Below are 23,019 nucleotides of genomic sequence, written 5' to 3' on the forward strand. Positions count from 1 at the left end.
CTGGGGTTTTCACACACAACAGTCTCTAGAGTTTACACAGAATGGTGCGAAAAACAAAAAACATTGCGTGAGCAATGACAGTTCTGTGGGCGGAAACGTCTTGTTGATAAGAGAGGTCAGAGGAAAATGGCCAGATTGGTTTGAGCTGCCAGGAAGGATATAGTAACTCATAGCGGAGCTCCTGGCTGTGTGAGCGGAGCCCCATAGGCATAGTGTGTGGATACATAAAGAAACTCATCGAGTTGTTTTCTGATGGTTTCAGTCCTGTGCCTGCCTGCCACCATACCAGTGTAAGTAATTGCCAGTCATACACACCGCCTAGTGGCCAGCGTTAGCCGGTAAAGAAATAAAGCAAAAGAGGCTGGCTATGATATAAGAAAATTTTACAAACCAGAAACAGATGGGAGCTCCGCTTTTAGGCAGGGCTTAAATCTATATGTTAATAACTCTTTACAACTGTGGTGAGCAGAAATGCATCACAGCATGCAACAGCAGAAGACCACATTGGGTTCCACTCCTGCAGCCAAGAGCAGGAATCTCATCTCATCTCATCTCATCTCATTATCTCTAGCCACTTTATCCATACAGGGTCGCAGGCAAGCTGGAACCTATCCCAGCTGACTACGGGGGAAAGGCAGGGTACACCCTGGACAAGTCGCCAGGTCATCACAGGGCTGACACATAGACACAGACAACCATTCACACTCACATTCACACCTACGGTCAATTTAGAGTCACCAGTTAACCTAACCTGCATGTCTTTGGACTGTAGGGGAAACCGGAGCACCCAGAGGAAACCCATGCAGACATGGGGAGAAAATGCAAACTCCGCACAGAAAGGCCCTCGCCAGCCACGGGGCTCGAACCCGGACCTTCTTGCTGTGAGGTGACAGCGCTAACCACTACACCACCGTGCCACCCAAGAGCAGGAATCTTAGAATCAAAAACAAGTTCCTATTAAAGTGTCCAGTGAGTGTATGCTAGTGTGGTGTCCCATTAAATTGTGCTTTTAGCACTTGCTGGCTAGCACTTCCTTACTGGTGTAAACAAAATAGGCTTATAATAAAGTAATAATAACAAAGTGTAATGCTCTTAGGTGAAAGTTTATTAGTTGAAAGCCAGTTTTTGGACACTTGGCTCTTGGTAGTAGGAGAATAAATAGTAGAAATGCCCAGGGAGCTGAGTTGAGTTTGGTCAAGACAGCTTTCGGCTCTAATCTGGCCATCTGCCACCTTCCGGGTTTCTCAGAACTGGGTTCGCTGCTGAAGCTGTAGAGCAGTGGCCTCCCTAAACTTTCTCTGGACTAAAAGTCCACAGAGCAGGAGATTTTTGGATGCTTTTTGTGCCTGTATTTGGTTAGGGTTTAGTTTTGAATGATACACAGTTTCATTTTGTGGTTAGTTTTTTACTACCAGTGTGTGTGTGTGTGTGTGTGTGTGTTTTGAGCTGCCAGGAAGGATGTAGCAACTCATATAATCACTTTTTACAACTGTGGTGAGCAGAAAAGCATCTCAGCATGCAACAGCAGAAGACCACATCCTGCCAGCCAAGAACAGGAATCTTAGAACCAAGAACAAAGTTCCTATTAAAGTGGCCAATGAGTGTAGGATTACACCAAACCAAAGAATGTAAGATTAGTAAACCAGTTTTTCCAAGACTACGTTTCAAGATTATTCCATTGGCTGATAATTTTGAACATTTTAAGTGTTTAGTTCTAGAAAGAACCAAATGCCAGTGCCTTCTTGTTTGAAATGAGTACAATGTCTACAGCCAGGTTTATAATTATCTTATATTTGGTTTATGGTAATCTTGTAAGAAGAAATACGAGATCAATTTGTCTATATTCAAGCTTTTATGACTTGCCAAGATGTAATTTTTTTTTACAGTGTAGTCCAGGGTTGCTGTATATAATACCCAGACAGCAGAAATATTTTTTGATCAAACAGGCCTATATCATGTGACATTGGATTTTCTGATCCTGGATCAGAAAGAAATTTCTAAAGATTTTACAATAGTTTATCATCCATTATCCATAACCACTTATCCTGTACAGGGTGGCAGGCAAGCTGGAGCCTAACCCAGCTGACTATGGGCGAGAGGCGGGGTACACCCTGGATAAGTCGCCAGGTCATTGTAGGGCTGACGCATAGAGACAAACAACCATTCACACTCACATCTACGGTCAATTTAGAGCCACCAATTAGCCTAACCTGCATGTCTTTGGAGGAAACCAGAGCACCTGGAGGAAACCCACACAGTGACGGGGAGAACATGCAAACTCCCATCAGCCACTGGGCTCAAACCCAGAACCTTCTTGCTGTGAGGCGACAGTGATAACCACTACACCACCATGCCGCCAGTTTATCATCATATGATACGCAATTTATTTTTCTACATATACAGGGTTAGTCAAAATTATGTTAACACTAATGGATTATTTTTCTCCTGAATGTGTGGTGCACCGTGACCGTTACTGACGTAATTAGGCCCTACTTTTTTTTTGACACTCCAACGGTGACTTCAGATATCCACTTACAGATGGTGCAGCAGTACACCACTGATGAACTTCCACTACAGATCCGATTGGTAGGGTATTTTCAACAGGATGGCACACTGCCGCATTTTGGCCGTACTGTTTGTGCTTATCTCGACCACACATTTCCAGGTCGACGGATACATCGCAGTGGACCATTGCCGTGGCCTCCACACTCCCCTGATTTGACGCCCTGCGATTTCTGGTTATGGGGTATGGTGAAGGAGCGTGTGTATAGCAGGAAAGTTCGTGATATCAGTGACCTCAAGGACAGAATAAGGACTGTGGTATCATCTATTCCCCGTGAAATGTGTGTCCGGGCTTTAAATGGTCCTGTTGCTCACTGGTTTTTGTGTGTTGAACACGATGGTGAACAGGCTGAGACCGTCCTGTAAATCATCTTGAACATATGATGTATGTTTTGTGAATAAATGGTTTCTACCATTTGTTAACATAATTTTGACTAACCCTGTACATATCAAAAACATCTCAAAATGGTTAGAATATTTAAAAAGAGTATATTAAAAAAAAATTAAATCTCAGGCGGTATTATGCAAATCGGAGTCCAAAAAAAAAAAAGGAGACAGGGATTAGTTGTACTAATACATAATGTTGTTGGTCGTCTCATTTAGAAATGGCCTTAATTTAAGCACTGTGTTACAAATATTATTTATACAAGATTTTTTTTTAAATTGAGCCAAGTGCATAGAGTTTAATAATGAAAAAGAGGAAGTATGTATATTATTGTTCAAAAAGCACTGAAAACGAACGCCTTTGATCCATTCATAGCCTAAATACACTGAAGAGTGTTCTGTTATTGACCCGTTTAATCCTATTTGCTTGATCTTATGCCATATGTGCCACAATGTGAGGCTTTATTCAGACTGGGTGTGTTGATGGGGAATTAATTATTGACATAACAGGTCTGAAAGAGCGAGGGGATGTGATAGAAGACACCATTTTTATTTTTTTTTTAGGTGGATTAATGGAACAACCACGGTACCTTTGCTCACGCTTATTCGAGACTGAGCAGATGCTTAATATATGCAAACCCAATACAAGCGCCAAGATTAATTACATTTCGGTACGCATCGATGTTTCACTATTTGCTAAAGTGCAAATTGGTAATGCAAAGCAGGGTACTTATCTGTGTGCAATGCTTGGTGCCCAGATGTAAACATGTACCACTGAGAACTGAGATACGGTAAGGTAGAGTCTGCTTCGCCTTAGTGAGCGACGAGCCGCTTTTTTTCTCTCTCCAGGGCTCCATTTTTAGCTGCTTCACCCTCTTTTTGTCCTTGCCTTCTTGTTATTCCATTTCTATCCTTTAATGCGTGTAGGGGGAGATGGAAGAACATTCTCAGATGTGTGTGTGTGTGAAGGCATATCCTTTGCCCTCTAGTTTGGTGCACAGGTTCCTCTGTGATGCCTGGTGCTACGACCTTGCATTGTCCTTGAGCGCCGCACCATTTGTACCCATTACAGATGCTCCACTTTATTCCCGCTGCCATATGATTAATGTGGTGGCGTGGAGACGTGACATGGTGCTGTAAAGAGGAGCAGGGCTGCGGTGCTGCATCACTCCCATGCTTTGTCCTTCGCGGTTCTGCCGGATTCATTAGCTCCCTCCATAATTAAAATGGCGCCATTACCGGATACTGCAACATGCCAGGCTTCTTCCCAACCTCACTGGCTGATAATAGGAAAAAAAAAAAACACGACAAAAAAGCAATATGCATCCTTAAGAGCTCCTTTTAAAATACTGTTTTGTCGCCGGCCATTAGAATGCAGCTCACTTCTGTGTTTCGGAAGCAGGCATGAGCATCTGGTGCCATGTACCTCTCGGGTCTTTCAGCCACACCATCCATCTTTTTGCTTGGGATTGAGGTGTCTATAGGTTCGACTGAGCTCGTCTGATTAATATCACATATTAAACATCTGACTATGTGACAGTCAGTTGAAGCTTTTATCGCGTATACGTTTTAAATGTTTTTCGCATGCCATGAACCTTCTAGGAAAGCTTGTTTAGTGAGCAATATGAAGACCGCGACTATGCATAATAAATTCCATTTATATCTGCACTCTCAGCCTGTATTCCATTGCAGTGTATTAGATTTACATAACGTCCCCCAACCTCTGAGGTTCCTATCAGTTATTATGCGCGTCTGCATATGATTACACTGCATTTACTACAAATGAAATGGAAGAAAATAGGCATGTATTATGCAAATCTACACAACAATTATGACTCGGGTTGTGAATATATGCTTTCGTAATGTGTTGTTCTTTCTGGGTTGAATTCCATTTGAAGCCAATAACTCAAATTAATTATTTCAATTATGCCGGAAAGAAACAAAACATCCAAACAAACAGGCACCTAATGGGTTCTTGCATGCCAAGAGGGTTTTTTTAAAATTTTTATTATAGGCAGTCTCAGTGCGCAAATCAATCTCACTCCATCATGTAATGTGCCACCACGTATTCATCCCTTTAGCACACATACACTACACACTTCAGCTAATCGCACTGTACTGATCATGGTTTACGGTTATTTAGCACAAAAGTCTTTTAGCACAAATCTAAAGTCTTTTAGCACAAGTTCTAAAGTCTCTTAGCACAACTCTAAGTTCTTTAGCACAAGATACAAGAACACTTAAACTTTATTATAAATACTTACTGATCATGTTCAAAGATGGTTGATGGATTTTTTTAAAGAAAGTTGCCGAGATGCCAATCTTATACACATGGTATAGTTAGTTGGTATAGTAGTTAGCACTGTCGCCTCACAGCAAGAAGGTCCTGGGTTCGAGCCCAGCAAGGGCCTTTCTGTGTAAAGTTTGCATGTTCTCCCTGCGTCTGCATGGGTTTCCTCTGGGTCTTCTGGTTTCCCCCAAAGGCATGCAGGTTAGGCTAATTGGTGGCTCTAAATTGATATTTTGGTACACATCGATGTTACTGCCATGTTTGATGTAGCCCGTATGTTAGTCATCAATCCTCCCTCCAAATTACTGAACACAGTACACCGCTATAGCTAACTTCCAGGTTTGTTTTGTCTTTATTAAAGTGCTAAGCTTAAATTATGATATATTTATTATTTACAATTTGCTAACTAGGGGCGGCACGGTGGTGTAGTGGTTAGCGCTGTCGCCTCACAGCAAGAAGGTCCGGGTTCGAGCCCCATGGCCGGCGAGGGCCTTTCTGTGTGGAGTTTGCATGTTGTCCGCGTGGGTTTCCTCCGGTTTCCCCCACAGTCCAAAGACATGCAGGTTAGGTTAACTGGTGACTCTAAATTGACCGTAGGTGTGAATGTGAGTGTGAATGGTTGTCTGTGTCTATGGCTACGTTTACACTAGACCGTATCTGTCTCGTTTTCTTCGCGGATGCACTGTCCGTTTACATTAACCCCCCTGGAAAAGCGGGGAAACGGGAATCCGCCAGCGTCCACGTATTCAATCTAGATCGTATCAGCTCCGGTGCTGTGTAAACACTCAGAATACGCGAATACGCTGTGCTGAGCTCTAGCTGGCGTCTCATTGGACAACGTCACTGTGACATCCACCTTCCTGATTCGCTGGCGTTGGTCATGTGACGCGACTGCTGAAAAACGGCGCGGACTTCCGCCTTGTATCACCTTTCATTAAAGAGTATAAAAGTATGAAAATACTGCAAATACTGATGCAAATACTGCCCACTGTGTAGTTATGATTGTCTTTAGGCTTGCCATCCTTCCACTTGCAAGTAATAAGTGATATGCGCTGGGATCACACACACAGCGGCTCAGTCCCGAATCGTGGCTTGTTCACTTCACTCGCGCACTCTGTGAGCTGCGCAGGGCTGGAGTGCGCACCCTCCAGAGGGCACTCGCTGTTCAGGGTGGAGTGATTTGGAGCGCAGGATGCCTGCGGAGCCGAGCGTATCCGCGTATTGGTGTTGCTGTGTGCACGGCTAACGGTTTTAGTGTAAACGCGAATCATTTTAAGAACGTTAATCTGATGATCCGCTGATTCGACGTAATGTAAACGTAGCCTATGTGTCAGCCCTGTGATGACCTGGTGACTTGTCCAGGGTGTACCCCGCCTTTCGCCCGTAGTCAGCTGGGATAGGCTCCAGCTTGCCTGCGATCCTGTAGAACAGGATAAAGCGGCTAGAGATAATGAGATGAGATGAGAATTTGCTAACTAGCCACAGCTTTGAGACTCATCTTTTTTTGTATTTTTTTCGATTATTGTGACCATAATCCAGAGTTGTGCGAAGAGACTTTAGAACTTGTGCTAAAAGACTTTGGATTTGTGCTAAAAGACTTTGGATTTGTGCTAAATAACTGGATACCCTGATCATAACCATGCTCCTTTGACAAATGGCCACAAGTCACAAACTTCACCACACTACAGTGCACTCCACCTGAGGACAGCACAACCCAAAACAGTCACCTGTCTGTTCTTATTTACAGAAATACTCCATATTATCCACATATCTGCGCTCAGGCCCAAGTAAATAGCCAAGCCTAGGACAGAGGAAAGGCGGCTATCCTGACTGCTGCTCAGATGGAGCACTCAATCAGCACTAACAAGTAGACTGATCACCATCAATAAGATACTCCCTAATCCTCACTTAGCAAGGCAAAGGCTGAGCCTTCCATTAAAAGCCTTTCAGTTAGTTATTAACACTCTGGATGAGCAGAACGTGGAGCAGCTGGGGACAACTGAAAGTCTCATGTACCCTGTTGTGTCCCTTGTGTGACTACAGAGCTCATCGTTCTGATAGTCTGAGCCTGATGGTGACACCAGAATGCGTGCTAAAATTATACTTCGGCAGGAATCTGTTTGGGGTTATTTGACTATAATTTGTACTTTTTGTGGCCATCACAAAAAAAAAAGAAAAGAGTGCTCTGAGAACACAATATCCCCTGTTGGTACAAGTTTGGTAATCAAGGGCTGTAACTCTGGTAAAATGCGTGTGAACTGAACAAAACTAAAATATGCGTATTACCGACATATAACAAACAACCCTGTCAAGTTTCGTGAAATTCCTCCAAAAATTGTGAGAGGAGCTGATTTCAGAAGGTGAGTGCCCTTCCCAGGACAGACGGACAGACGGACGGATGGACATTGTCACGACATAATCCCCCTTTGGGCCTTTCGGCCAACGGGGGATTAAAAAGTCTTGACTGAAATGCAATAAATATATCTTATCTCATGCGGCATGGTGGTGTAGTGGTTAGCGCTGTCGGCTCACAGCAAGAAGGTCCGGGTTCGAGCCCCGTGGCCAGCGAGGGCCTTTCTGTACAGAGTTTGCATGTTCTCCCCGTGGGTTTCCTCCGGGTGCTCCGGTTTCCTCCACAGTCCAAAGACATGCAGGTTAGGTTAACTGGTAACTCTAAATTGACCGTGAATGTGAATGGTTGTCTGTGTCTATGTGTCAGCCCTGTGATGACCTGGCGACTTGTCCAGGGTGTACCCCGCCTTTCGCCCATAGTCAGCTGGGATAGGCTCCAGCTTGCCTGCGACCCTGTAGAACAGGATAAAGTGGCTAGAGATGATGAGATGAGATATCTTATCTCTGGGATTAAATAAAATTTAAATATATAGGTTTGTGTATTTGTATAAACAGGTTGCAACCGATATTAAATACACTCCACACTGGAGATACACTTTGTGCACAAGGCTTTGCTTATCTTTAACCATAAATAAATAAATAAATAAATAAATAAACTTTGTGTGCCGTTCCCACTCAATTAAACCTCGTTTTCCATCTAGAGATACTTTTCCTACACTAGTGTCTGTCCAGCAGGGGGAATCCTGCGTCTGCTCTGTGAGGGAGCAAGAGATAAAAGCGGCCGAGTTAGCTCTCACAACAGCACTGAGCTGCAGCAGCAGCCTGTCTGAATGATGGCCCCTGCAAGGTGCGATGGAAAGCTTGAGCCCAGCTGTGGATCACCTCTGCCAGCAAGCTTCATTAAGAGAGGTGGTGATTGTATAGCAACCCTGCTGCTACTGCTCAGTCTGCTCAACATTGATCATGCCACTGCGCCCCACCAGACGACTGGGACACTACACCGCGATCCGTACACAGCCATTTTGTGCCTCAGATGTTATACGTTCCTATACTCAGTATAGCACACAACTGATTATTTCTTTGTGTAACTCACTTGTTTCACACCCTATATCTAAATTATACTATATACAAATTATACTATATGCACTAAATCCCTGAGGAGAACAGAAAGAATTGTGGCTGACTCCTTCCATCCTGGACACAAACTTTTTGACACACTTCCCTCTGGTAGGAGGTTGCGGTCCATTCGAACCAAAACCTCATGTCATAAGGCCAGCTTTTCCTTACTACAGCTGGTCTCATCAATGAGGTCACAGACCCCTACTGACTCTTAACTCACACACTCAATCTGTAACATTAAAGTGATTAACCAGGAAATTTTGAAATTACGGGGTTATGAAATGTCATCATTATACATTAATCGTCTCCAAGATGTTCTAGATGAAAAAATTAAGCGGACTTTCGCTTAAAAAAACATGTTAAAGTTGTAACATCAGTCTGTTGGGCCATTTCTCCAGGTGCGGCCATGCTGGATTAGCCAGATACATGGATGTATTAGGAAATGAAAATGAGGGTGGCGCTGCATGAGGTAGGATTCAGCACAACAGCATACCGTGTCACGCATCAAATGGATGGAAGATAAGCAGGTAAATATATTTTTTTAATAAACAGGCAATAAACTAGCCACTATGTTATTTTGATTCCTTTTCTAATACCGCATTGCCATAATTTTTGTGGAGAAATGCAAACAAATTGACTGAGAATTCACGCTAGACCATAATATTATACTGTAGTCAAGCCCTGTGTCCAAAATCGCTCACTCATCCCTCCTCACTGTCGAGGGAATTACTATATAGAGGACGATATAGTGACCTCATCGGTAAAATGAAAAAACGCTTTCGGACACTACTCCGCCACACTGTTATTTACGTCTTTACTGTCACACAATTAAAACGGCCAGATCAGTCGGCTGGTGGGTTTTCAAAATAATAAATACATATTATACTAAGCGTATTTCCCACATTAATAAATACAAACTACTTTGTGTCTGCTGCATCTTTCAGTTCTTTTAAATCAAGGCTGAATACTTAAGTTCTTCTTTGCCGCTGCCTTTTATTAAATCAAATTTGAAGCTTTTGATTAATTGCTCGCTCTGCACTGTAACTTTATTCTTGTATTTTATCTGTCTTATTCTATTTTAGCTTATTTTCTATTCTCTTACTATTTTTAATTGTACTTGAATGTCTGTTTATAATATGCTTCTTTCTCCATCCGTTCACCCCAACACACTTTTTTTTCTTTCAGCATGACCACAACGCATGATATTGCTTGCTTAGTGACCATCGGTTGTACACTACTTTTCAAGATGCATAGGGTGCAATAGTTCTCACTATACCTTCGGACAGCATTACAAAATGCCAAACTCACTACATAGTCCACTATATAGTGAGTAGTGAATGATTTTGGACACAGCGTAGTTGTCAGAATAAAGGGACTCTCAGGCGTGCTCTGGACAGCGCGTGCTCCGAATTGACTCACATGTGTGCGTGCTGCCAATGACACACACCTGCACGGGATTAAGGCGCAATCAGCGTGCCTAAATAAGGACTCGGAATGCAGACTTAGGCTATGTCTGAAGTCATTCACTCATTCACTACTCCCTACTCATTATATAGGGAATTACTATATAGAGGACGATATAGTGAGCTCATTGGTAAAATGAAAAAACACTTTCGGATACTACTCTGCCGCACCGTTATTTACATCATTACTGTTGCACAATTAAAACGTGCCAGATCAGTCAGCTAGTGGGTTTTCAAAATAATAAATACATATATGTTATTTACCAGCTGGGAGGTCCGTATTGTGAAATACCGTGACCGAGGTCTTGAAAGTACTGAACGAAGCCCTCTGGGCTGAGGTCAGTATTCAAGGCTGAGGTCACGGTATTTCACCATACGGACCGACCTTAAGCTGGTAAATAATATATTTATTTTTTTCTTTACCAAATTCTAACAGAAAACGAGAGCGCCCGAAAAGGAAAACCAAGCCAAGGCGAGCTGCCATTTTGAATCCTTGTTCACAGCTATAATGCAAATTGCTTCTTCCTCGGTATACAAGTGCACTTCCAAAACAGGAAAAAAACTAAATTTTGCCACCTATGTAGTCCCCTATTTATACAAAATTGAGTAATTCAGGATTCAGCCATTTTTTTGCTCGGCATTAGCAACAGTTACAGGTTTTTAGCTTCCTCCTGCAATGTTTTCTTTTATTTCTTCTTCCTCAGGGTAGTAAAACTCGCTTTCGCTGTGAAGACTGTCGTTATCACTATCCATGCTGTAAAATTCATGCTATTCTCCTGAGAATTGCTGGCAAAAATTTATAAGATTTTTGATAATCTTATAAATAAATCTTATTAAAAAAAAGATAAATATTGACAAAAAATGCGACTATGTTTGTTGTTGTGAATGAGCGCGTCGCCAGAGGTCCGTAACCGGGGTCCGTAACTGGGGTCCGTATCGTAGGACACAGACCCGCTCGCCAGCCAATCAGAGCGCAGGATTTGATGGAAACCGGGCTGTGAAAAAAATAAATACATGTATGTTTTGTGATAAATACATATTATATCGAGTGCATTTCCCACATTAATCAATACAAACTAGTATGTGTCTGCTGCATCTTTCAGTTCTTTTAAATCAAGGCTGAATCCTTTCTTCTTTGCTGCTGCCTTTTATTAAATCAAATTTGAGGGTTTTGATTAATTCCTCGCTCTGCACTGTAACTTTTATTCTTGTATTTTATCTGTCTTATTCTCATCTCATCTCATTATCTCTAGCCGCTTTATCCTGTTCTACAGGGTTGCAGGCAAGCTGGAGCCTATCCCAGCTGACTACGGGCGAAAGGCGGGGTACACCCTGGACAAGTCGCCAGGTCATCACAGGGCTGATACATAGACACAGGCAACCATTCACACTCACATTCACACCTACGGTCAATTTAGAGTCACCAGTTAACCTAACCTGCATGTCTTTGGACTGTGGGGGAAACCGGAGCACCCGGAGGAAATGGGGAGAAAATGCAAACTCCGCACAGAAAGGCCCTCGCCGGCCACAGGGCTCGAACCTGGACCTTCTTGCTGTGAGGCGACAGCACTAACTACTACACCACCGTGCTGCCCCTGTCTTATTCTATTTTAGCTTATTTTTCTATTCTCTTACTATTTTTAATTGTACTTGAATGTCCGTTTATAATGTGTTTCTTCCTCCATCCATTCACCCCAACACACTTTTTTTTTTCTTTCAGTGCGACTGCAGTGCATAATATTGCTTGGTTAGTGACCATCGGTTGTACTCTACTTTTCATAGTGCACCATGGAATACTATAAGTCCACTATATAGGGTGTAATAATTCTCACTATACATTCAGACAGCACTACAAAATGGTGAACTCACTATATAGTCCACTATATAGTGAGTGATTTTGGATACAGGGTTACTTTGCGAAGTATTGAGTTGTTGTGACACATTTCCAAGCCTTGTTTCCTGACTGAGTTCCTGGTTTCTGATTCCTGGTTTCTGATTCCTGTTCCTCGTTTTTGACCCTGCTTCTGTCTATGATATTCTGTTTGCGCCTCGCTCGACCTTTTGCCTGTTTTACCATTCGTAATGTACACCTGCTGATTTGGACCGTTTGCCTGTTTGCGCTCTTCTTTATAATAAAGATCTTCTGCACTTACATCTGTCTCCAACCATCCCTGACGGAATACTTCGCCCCGCTGACACTAGTATAGCATGCACTTGTACACCTCTGCTGTGCTCATGGAAAATGACATCACGCACGATGGAGTTATGGCGGCCTCCCTGACAAAAAATAGCCCCATCTGTTTTCATCACTTTAGTGGTTATATCGTGAAGAACAAATTCAAAATGCAGCTTTTTGATAAAGGACAGACATAAAGACTGACTTTTAGGTCGATTTGTTTATTTGCGAGATATTTTCTTTAATGCATTTTCTCTCTGGACTGCTATTTGCACATTCCATGGTCACGTCATGCCGTCTTCACATTGTGATCTTTCATTGCACATTCCAGCACACACTGTACAGCTTGGTTATCTAAATAACCCACTGCACATGTCATAATACTTTATCTTCAACCTCTGTCATCCTGTGTCCTATTACTGCCTATTATTGCCCATTATTGCCATATACTGTACAGCTTGGACTTTTAAATTATCCATGCACATACTCTTTAAACATGTCTACTTTTCTCCAATTGTATATTTTAGTTTTCTACTCATTTTTTTATTCTATTTATACCACTTCTTTTGTCTCTTACTAAATTCCTTTATTTTAGCTTAACTGTTCACACACCAACCACCAAAGCAAATTCCTTGTATGTGAGAACGTACTTGGGAATAAACTTTATTCCGATTCTGAACACATGCAAACTTGAGGGAGCAGCACATAACATCCGGGGTTGTTGTTTTTTTTTTCTTTCCATTATACACAACTTGGGGAGTTTCTGCATAAAAGAACAGAGCACATGGTGGTGTCTTTGCAGTGAGATTAATGAATTTAGCGCAAGCAGTATGATTTACTGCAGCTCAGAATCACATTGGGAATGACTGCATGTACCAATTAATAATTAACATTTTGTACACCCAGTTCCACCAAAACTGTATTAATTTTCCTCAGAATTTTGAGTTATTACTCCATGTTACCAAAGTAAATGGTCAATATTAGATATTCGTCACATCTTTGCACATCCAGTGCCAACAGCATTGAAAAGGCAGCCTGTGAAAAGGGTCTTTATATACACTTTATGAACAGGAGTGGAAAATATTTGAGTGATTGTACTGTTACGATACCTAAGTATTATTTTTATATACTTTACTTGAGTATTACTGAAATGCAGTGGCAAACTGTTACTATTAGAGCTGGGACTTCAACTCAGAAAAACTTAGCCAGACACACCAAAAAAACAACAGGGCAAAGGATTTTGCAAGTTATTAGCGGCAGGTTGCCAGGTCACGCCATTGTGTGTAGTTGTCGATGTTGAGTTTAAAAGTAACTAAGTAAATTACGTAAGGAAATGAATGCTTAAGTCTGAGTGAAAAATACTGTGGTGAGCGTGCAGTGTGGAAGAGGAGTCTGGAGACAGAAATCAGTTTCTCCATTGTTAGCCTGTGCTACTTGCTCTCAATAGCACTAGCTTGACTGCTTTATTAGCATTCACTAACACTACTGATCAATGCTACACCAGCTGGAAGGTGACTTCAGTGCTGCACCGACGGCGCCGACTTGTGGTTAAGCTCGCGTTGGCCTTTGAGAAAACCGAGGGCGATAAAGTTTTGGTCCCTCCCACTATAAATCAAAATCTGATTGGTTAATTCATCTGTCACTTCCTACATAAACATACACTGCCATGGCCTTCTGTCCTGGCAATGAAGTCCTAACCAATAAGTGAGCCAACTCTAAACTCTTCTCAGCCTAGAGACAACAAACAAACAAACAAACAAACAAACAAACAAACAAACAAACAAACAAACAAACAAACTCATTGGATAACTCGATTTTAATGTTTTCAGGACAGTAAACCCTTTCATTACTGAAGCAAATTTGATAGAAAATGAGGGCAAATTAGAAGAGAATAATTATAATGAAATTATGAAAGAAATTAAAGAATGAAAGAAATTAAATATAACATTTGAAATGCTGATATGTTTGGACCTTCTCTGAAGGCCCTGATGGTTCGCTTCTGCTGCAATGAAACACTTATAGTCTTACATAAAAGTCTCTTCTGTTCTCATCCAGCCCATGACTGTATGTTTCACATCAATTTGATGGCTCAGTTTAGCATCCAATCAAGTTTAATTATATATATATATATATATATATATATATATATATATATATATATATATATATATATATATATCTCAACAAGCTTGCCAATTTGATCACAACCTTCTCATGCTACACAGTGTAGTTAGGGCTCTAGCTCTTGGTATGTGTTTGAAGCCACTGGACTAGCCACCTTGGCACTCCCTCAGTAAAATATTTCATTATGATGAAAATAAGCAATTAGTTACTAATTTGCTAACATCAGCTAGCTATATTTAACTATGTTAGCCTGTATTTTTCTGCTAATGCTAGTTTCGACTAGCATTGTTTCCAGTAGCGAATATAATTGGCTAGGCAACAAGTCACATTTCAGCTCATGGTAAATATTACAAACGTACAGAGATTGAACAATGTTTCCAGATCAAATCATATTCGAACATTATAAGTAATACAAAGTTAATTTCATCATGACAGTTAACTTTTTTCTCTTTTTACTTTTTAATGATTGAGTGCGTTTCAAAGTAGCAAATTTTTTACACATGATTTTGGCATGACCTATACTTTTATTTAAGTCTCATTTCTTAGTACTTTGTCCACATCTCCTCATGAACAAAACACACTCATGTCTACATTAATTTAATTTGTATTTTGGACAGGTTTTTTTTGACACATTACTTATCCTTGATGTGTAAATACATATTCATGTGTAAATACATATACAAGGGGAAGCCATGGCCTAAAAGGTTAGAGAAGCAGCTTTGGGACTGAAAGGTTGCCAGTTTGATTCCCTTGACCAGCAAGAATGGCTGACGTGCCCTTGAGCAATGCACCTAACCTCCAACTGCTCCCCGGGCTGCTCTGGGTGCATTGTATATTGCTCTGGATCTGCTAAATCTGCTAAATGCCACCTGTACTATACATTGCTTTACTCGCCAGGGCCTTCATTTCATGTGACGTTATTTACACTACTACAGTGGTGCTTGAAAGTTTGTGAACCCTTTAGAATTTTCTATATTTCTGCATAAATATGACCTAAAGCATCATCAGATTTTCATACAAGTCCTAAAAGTAGATAAAGAGAACCCAGTTAAACAAATGAGACAAAAATATTATACTTAGTCATTTATTTATTGAGGAAAATGATCCAATATTACATATCTGTGAGTGGCAAAAGTATGTAAACCTCTAGGATTAGCAGTTAATTTGAAGGTGAAATTAGAGTCAGGTGTTTTCAATCAATGGGATGACAGTCAGGTGTGAGTGGGCACCCTGTTTTATTTAAAGAACAGGGATCTATCAAAGTCTGATCTTCACAACACATGTTTGTGGAAGTGTATCATGGCACAAATAAAGGAGATTTCTGACGACCTCAGAAAAAGCGTTGTTGATGCTCATCAGGCTGGAAAAGGTTACAAAACCATCTCTAAAGAGTTTGGACTCCACCAATCCACAGTCAGACAGACTGTGCACAAATGGAGGAAATTCAAGACCACTGTTACCCTCCCCAGGAGTGGTTGACCAACAAAGATCATTCCAAGAGCAAGGCGTGTAATAGTCGGCGAGGTCACAAAGGACCCCAGGGTAACTTCTAAGCAACTGAAGGCCTCTCTCACATTGGCTAATGTTAATGTTCACCATCAGTCCACCATCAGGAGAACACTGAACAACAATGGTGTGCATGGCAGGGTTTCAAGGAGAAAGCCACTGCTCTCCAAAAAGAACATTGCTACTCATCTGCAGTTTGCTAAAGATCATGTGGACAAGCCAGAAGGCTATTGGAAAAATGTTTTGTGGATGGATGAGACCAAAATAGGACTTTTTGGTTTAAATGATAAGCGTTATGTTTGGGGAAAGGAAAACATTGCAATCCAGCATAAGAACCTTATCCCATCTGTGAAACATGGTGGTGGTAGTATCATGGTTTGGGCCTGTTTTGCTGCATCTGGGCCAGGACGGCTTGCCATCATTGATGGAACAATGAGTTCTGAATGATACCAGCAAATTCTAAAGGAAAATGTCAGAACATCTGTCCATGAACTGAATCTCAAGAGAAGGTGGGTCATGCAGCAAGACAACGACCCTAAGCACACAAGTCGTTCTACCAAAGAATGGTTAAAGAAGAATAAAAGTTTATGTTTTGGAATGGCCAAGTCAAAGTTCTGACCTTAATCCAATCAAAATGTTGTGGAAGGACCTGAAGTGAGCAGTTCATGTGAGGAAACCCACCAACATCCCAGAGTTGAAGCTGTTCTGTACGGAGGAATGGGCTAAAATTCCTCCAAGCCGGTGTGCAGGACTGATCAACAGTTACCGGAAACGTTTAGTTGCAGTTATTGCTGCACAAGGGGGTCACACCAGATACTGAAAGCAAAGGTTCACATATCTACTTTTGCCGCTCACAGATATGTAATATTGGATCATTTTCCTCAATAAATAAATGACCAAGTATAATATTTTTGTCTCATTTGTTTAACTGGGTTCTCTTTATCTACTTTTAGGACTTGTGTGAAAATCTGATGATGTTTTAGGTCATATTTATGCAGAAATATAGAAAATTCTAAAGGGTTCACAAACTTTGAAGCACCATCATAAATCAGAGCCAGAGAAGAAACACATTCTTTATTATTTGTTTTTAAATAGGCCTCATTTATCTATCTTTCAGTAAAGTGTATTAAATTTTATTAAATTTACCAGCAAGTTGACAAAACTTTCAGAAAGACAGATTTTCTTCACAGTCGCAGGTATATATTGATCACCTGTAAAGTGCAATGCACATTGCACAGCGTGACACCCAGAAAACTTCAGAAATGTTCAAGTGAACAACCAGGGTAAAGCCTGAAAGGCAGATGTGAACATTATTTTGACTCACTTCTATGCCAGTAAAAATATGAAATAATATAAGAATATACGGGGTGTTTCAAAAAATTTGATATCATTTCACAATCTAATAACTGTGCCAATTCAAGTGACCTCAAATTTTAACAGCATGTGTGGAAACGGGTCAAAATTTTATGTTTAATGTTTTTAATTTTTACTTTTTTAGGCATAGAAATGCCATTCACTGGAAAAGAAAAGGCGTTTTGTCTGTTAGAGTACACCTGAACACAGTCGAACAAGACTGTGCAGCGTACGCTTATGAGCGAAATTCTCTAAAAATGCACTGTTACCAGAAAAGATTGTTACCAAAGACATGCTGCAGTGTGTTTGGCGGGAGCTGGACTACCGACTTGATGCTTGTCTGTGCCTCAGGCGGTGTGCATATTGAAAATTTGTGAAATCGTTCATGGAGTCCACATACGTTTGAATTTCTCATTCAGATTTTGAGGAATAAATCTTATATTGCTCAGCGTTAAGCCTGTTCAGTTTCATTTGCCTAGACTGTGTAGTTTGTGGGATATTTACATCTCAAATAATATCACATTTTTTGAAACACCCTGTATAATATTCACAATAAAAATCGAGTGCTATATCTTTCGTCAGTAAGGTGTTTGTTTATGGCTGATGGTCATGCACAAATAGAGCAGCCGATCCTTCATTTATATGACACCGTTTCATTTGTCATAATTAAATAATTCATTTTATTTGTCTTAAATGAGGAGTTTGTGTTGGCTCACTTGCTTTCTCATATCCCTTAATTAAAGACAATAATTTAAAACGACTGGGTTTCATGAAATGTTCTTGTTGATATTCTTAGTCGCTGATCTAGTGAATTGGCATGAGGATGTGTTTTTGACAGAAACTCCATAACACTCCTATAAGTGGCTCTGGATAAGGGCATCTGCTGAATGCTGTAATAAAATAAGCAATTTAAGCGTGACCGTATATTCCATATATAAAAGTGCAGTAATCTATGCAAATTATATATATAATTTAAAGTCAATCAAGTCCATGTTTACATTAGTTAATCATCATATGCATAAATTTACACACACTCAGGAGCACAAGTAAGATATGAATGTTAGGGTTTTTTCTCCATAAGTAAGAGGATTTTTATGAAAAGCAAATTACTTGTGTAAACATTAATACAAATAAATCTGTTAGTATTCAGGTTGATAAATGGGGCCCATTGTTAGCATGAATATATTTAATATTTTAGGGGTTTTTAGGACAGTATTCAGCCACAAACTGTATAATGATTTCTCTAATTTAAATAAATATTTTGTTCTTTACTACAGGCTCAGTGAATATTCTATATCTTCCACACATGCTTAAACTACTGTAGTTCTTAGCTCTGCTAAAATGCAAACTAATACGCAATCCTATTTCAAGCAGTATCACTAAGATTCCCATGACCTTATGCAAAAGGATGCATTATGTAGTCAGGGCTTGATATTAACGGTAGTCCGACTGTCCGGGACAACCAAATGTTTGGTCTAGACAAGTCAAATCCACATCTGCCTGTCTGACAGAACGAGTTAAATATTTGTTGAAAATCACCATTTTTATAGTAATTATTCAAGAGTTACATCAAAGTTCCAACAAAACTAGTTCAATCCCCTCGGTGATCCAGCTGTGTTATTGTTTATGAAATTCTGGGGAAGCCGAGTACAGCAGGTGTGTGTGTAAAAATAACCACGTCGTAATCTCTAACTATAGATTATTAGACTCTGAATTAATTGAAATCAGAGAAATGGTGATCAAATACCTCAATAAAATAAATATCTGTGATGAATCATTTCATTTGGACATTTACTGTATTTTTCTTATGTATGGCTTACATTAACCATCACAAATTTCATAAAATATTTTATGGAATTTACGGTGAATTTTTTTTTTGCTTCTTTTTTTTTTAATTACACCAACACAAAGGCTGAACAATATAACAAAACAAAAGTGCAGAGATAGTGAATTCAAGATATGCAATGAACAAAGCAAAGAGGTAGATTTCCATCCACCCACTGTGGGGGAAACCCACACAGACACAGGGAGAGCATGCAAACTCTACACAGAAAGGCCCCCATCAGCCACTGGGCTCGAACCCAGAACCTTCTTGCTGTTAGGCAACAGTGCTAACCACTACACCACGGTGCCACCCCAGAGGTAAATTTTTAAAGTGCAAATTAAATCCTTAAGTGATTCATACAGTATCAGTGATTTGTAGTATATACACCATGCCAGTCAAAAGTTTGTACACCCCTCACATAAATGAGTTTGCACACATTCATAGTGGAGCTCCAGCGGAGCACCATACCTAAGAAAAAATGGTAAACCCATCGAATCGATTTTTTGTGGTTTGTCCGTGTACGTGTACCACCACTCATACACACCGCCTCATGGCCAGTGTTAGTAATTACTAGTCATACACACCGCCTCGTGGCCAGTGTTAGTAATTACCAGTCATACACACCGCCTCGTGGCCAGTGTTAGTAATTACCAGTCATACACACTGCCTCATGGCCAGTGTAAGGGCCTCTGCATGCTCTTGTGACAAGGCTTTCGCAGATAGCTTTTCGCAGACAGTTGTAATTTATCGTTGAGCGGGGAGTAATAGGCGTGCGCGATGTTATTCACCGCCACAACGCAAGGGGGCGCGAAGTCGTGAAATCGCTAGGAGTAGTTGGTGGGTGTGGTTAGTGGAGTGTTTATCCTCTGGTTACTTATAATGACTAGAACTGGAGTCGTATAGATGTACGTACTTCCTCACTTCCTCGATCAACCGCTCTTCGTGCTGCTCCATCTTCGCTCGTGTTTTTAAAAATGGCGGTCGTGAAAACAAACCAAACCGGGAAAGTAGGGAAGCGGAAGTGCGTGTACAGTGGATGTAGAGTGGACCTGGAGTGGACCAATCAGAGCCCTCTTGTCTGTGAGGCTTCTGCGGTGGTCACAATTTTTGGGAGGTGCGCGCAGAGCGTCTGCGAAGGTGGGGGGGCTATGCAGACGCCATCTGCGACGCCATTTGCGAGGACTGCATTGTCAGCATAAATTGGCCTTAAGTAATTACCAGTCATACACACCACCTTGTGGCCAGTGTTAGTAATTACTAGTCATACACACCGCCAAGGGCAGGGGTGTCCAAACTGATCCATAAAGGGCCGTGTGGCTGCAGGTTTTCATTCCAGCCATGCAGCAGCACACCTGACTTGGCTCATTCAATCAACTGAACTGTTTTCACACAGTCAAATACTTGCAGCCACACCCACCCTTGATTAAAGGTGGTTGTGTCAGTTGATTGAATAAGCCAAATCAGGTGTGCTGCTGCATGGCTGGAATGAAAACCTGCAGCCACACGGCCCTTTATGGATCAGTTTGGACACCCCTGGCCTAAGGTGTAGTGGTTAGCGCTGTCGCCTCACAGCAAGAAGGTCCGGGTTCGAGCCCCGTGGCCGGCGAGGGCCTTTCTGTGCGGAGTTTGCATGTTCTCCCCGTGTCCGCGTGGGTTTCCTCCGGGTGCTCCGGTTTCCCCCACAGTCCAAAGACATGCAAGTTAGGTTAACTGGTGACTCTAAATTGACCGTAGGTGTGAATGTGAGTGTGAATGGTTGTCTGTGTCTATGTGTCAGCCCTGTGATGACCTGGCGACTTGTCCAGGGTGTACTCCGCCTTTCGCCCGTAGTCAGCTGGGATAGGCTCCAGCTTGCCTGCGACCCTGTAGAACAGGATAAGCTGCTAGAGATAATGAGATGAGATGACACACCGCCTCGTGGCCAGTGTTAGTAATTACCAGTGGCCAGTGTTAGTAATTACCAGTCATACACACCGCCTCGTGGCCAGTGTTAGTAATTACCAGTCATACACACCGCCTAGTGGCCAGTGCTAGCCAGTAAAGAAATAAAACAAGAGACTGGCTATGATATAAGAAAATTCTACAACCCAGAAACAGATGGGAGCTCCACTTTTAGGCAGTGCCTAAATCTATATATTAGGTTTTTTTGTATTTTGACCATTTTCTATACTGCAGAATAATACTGAAGACACCAAAACTCTGAAACAACATATGGAACACATATGGAATTATGTGATAAACAAAAAGTGGTTAAAAAAAATCATATTTTAGATTCTTTAAAGTAGCCACCGTTTAGCCCCCCCTTTCCCTTTCCCCTACACCCTTCCCCCCCCCAAAGGAATGACAGACTGAACAAGAAATAAGGGATATGAAAAATTAGAACAACAGAGATAATAGAAATAAAAGAGCAATGACAAAAAAGACAAAAGGCAGGAAAGATAAACAAAAACCCCATGTCGTATTGATACAATGATCATGATGCAAAAGGAGAACGAGAGAGAGAGAGAGAGAGAGAGAGAGCAAAACCCCACCATCCTCAACCACTGGCGAATTTACGTGGGAATTTTACCACAGTCCTGAACTCACTCATGGTTTGTTTTCATTCACAAATGTTATTCTGTCACCCTTATCATGTCCAATTTTTTTCTTTTGGTTTCATTTCATTAAAGTAATTTATACTTCAAGTTTTATTGGATTAATCAAGATGCAACTATTTCCTCCAGAAGCTTTGAATGTGGGTGAGTCTACCTCTTAAAATTACAGATCAGGTAACTATACCTGGTTTCTGATAAACTTTGTTAACCATTTTCCTTTCACTGAACTAGTAAATACATAGGAATAAAAAGGTTATGGTCAGGATAAGTGAAAAATCTTGCTGCTTGTCCGACTGGACAAGTAGATTAAAAAGTTAATGTCGAGCCCTGCATGTTGTGGACAGTGAATCTGGAGTGAAACAGCAGGATTTGCAGCTTGTTTTGGTAGCAGGTGACTGGTAAATAATACAGGGTGGGATCAATACCAACTGTGGATATTCTCTATGTTGGATTTACATGGAGAGAGCTTAGTATATTGTTATCTGCACCTGTCAAGTTAGGCAGCTGGGCCATAGAAGGTTCACGCTGCACGCTGCACGCTACACGTTCACGTGAAGAACCGGACCCTGGGCCATTAAACTTCATGCTTGGATGTTCACGTGTTGCGTCTGTTCTACTTTGACCGAGTAACCAACAATATGGACTCTTCGGATGACGACGATTGCCTCATTCTGCTTTTACTGAGACAGAGGAAGAGAAAAAGGAACAGAATTTGGAGCCGAGAACACTTCCTTCTGAGAGAAACCCGTGGTGAATTTCACCGAACATTCTATAATCTGCTTGACAATCCCGATGAAGAACTATTTTTCAATTATACCATTCAATTATATTTTTTCTGAAGTTTTCCCCTGAAAGCATAGAGTTATCTCCCTAGACCCGTTCTGATTGGCTGGCGCGGCGGTGACCGCATGCATTGACTGGAATTTCCATCTTCACGCCTAGAAAAAAAAGTGTGCATGTTCATTTCACGCTTCACGCGTGAAGTGTGCAGCGTGCAACGTGAACGCCGTTCTATGGCCCAGAGCAAGTCATGCTACGTTTGTCCACTTTTCTTTACACGCGTGTAGTGTGCAGCGTGCAGCGTGAACCTTCTATGGCCCAGCTGCCTTAGGGGTTCAAGATTTAGGTATAGCCCTTTTTATTTTTTAAAAAACTCTGGGAATAATCGTAAACCCTAACAGACGACAGAGTGGCTCTCTTTCAGCTTTCTCTCAGTTTCCTAATGAGATCCTTTTCAGTTCATAGCATTTAGCAATATACAGTTTAAGGAT

At 41.2% G+C, this 23,019-nt stretch overlaps 1 protein-coding gene across 1 annotated transcript in view; it reads right to left on the reverse strand.

The window, feature by feature from the left end:
• glra1 (glycine receptor, alpha 1) overlaps positions 1-23,019 on the reverse strand; it is a gene marked incomplete at its 5' end in the record, with an annotated part of 116,811 nt that overhangs the window by 1,195 nt on the left and 92,597 nt on the right. The window lies entirely within an intron of this gene.

This window comes from Neoarius graeffei, chromosome 8 (assembly GCF_027579695.1).
Source record: "Neoarius graeffei isolate fNeoGra1 chromosome 8, fNeoGra1.pri, whole genome shotgun sequence".
In the NCBI taxonomy this organism is placed as follows: domain Eukaryota; kingdom Metazoa; phylum Chordata; class Actinopteri; order Siluriformes; family Ariidae; genus Neoarius; species Neoarius graeffei.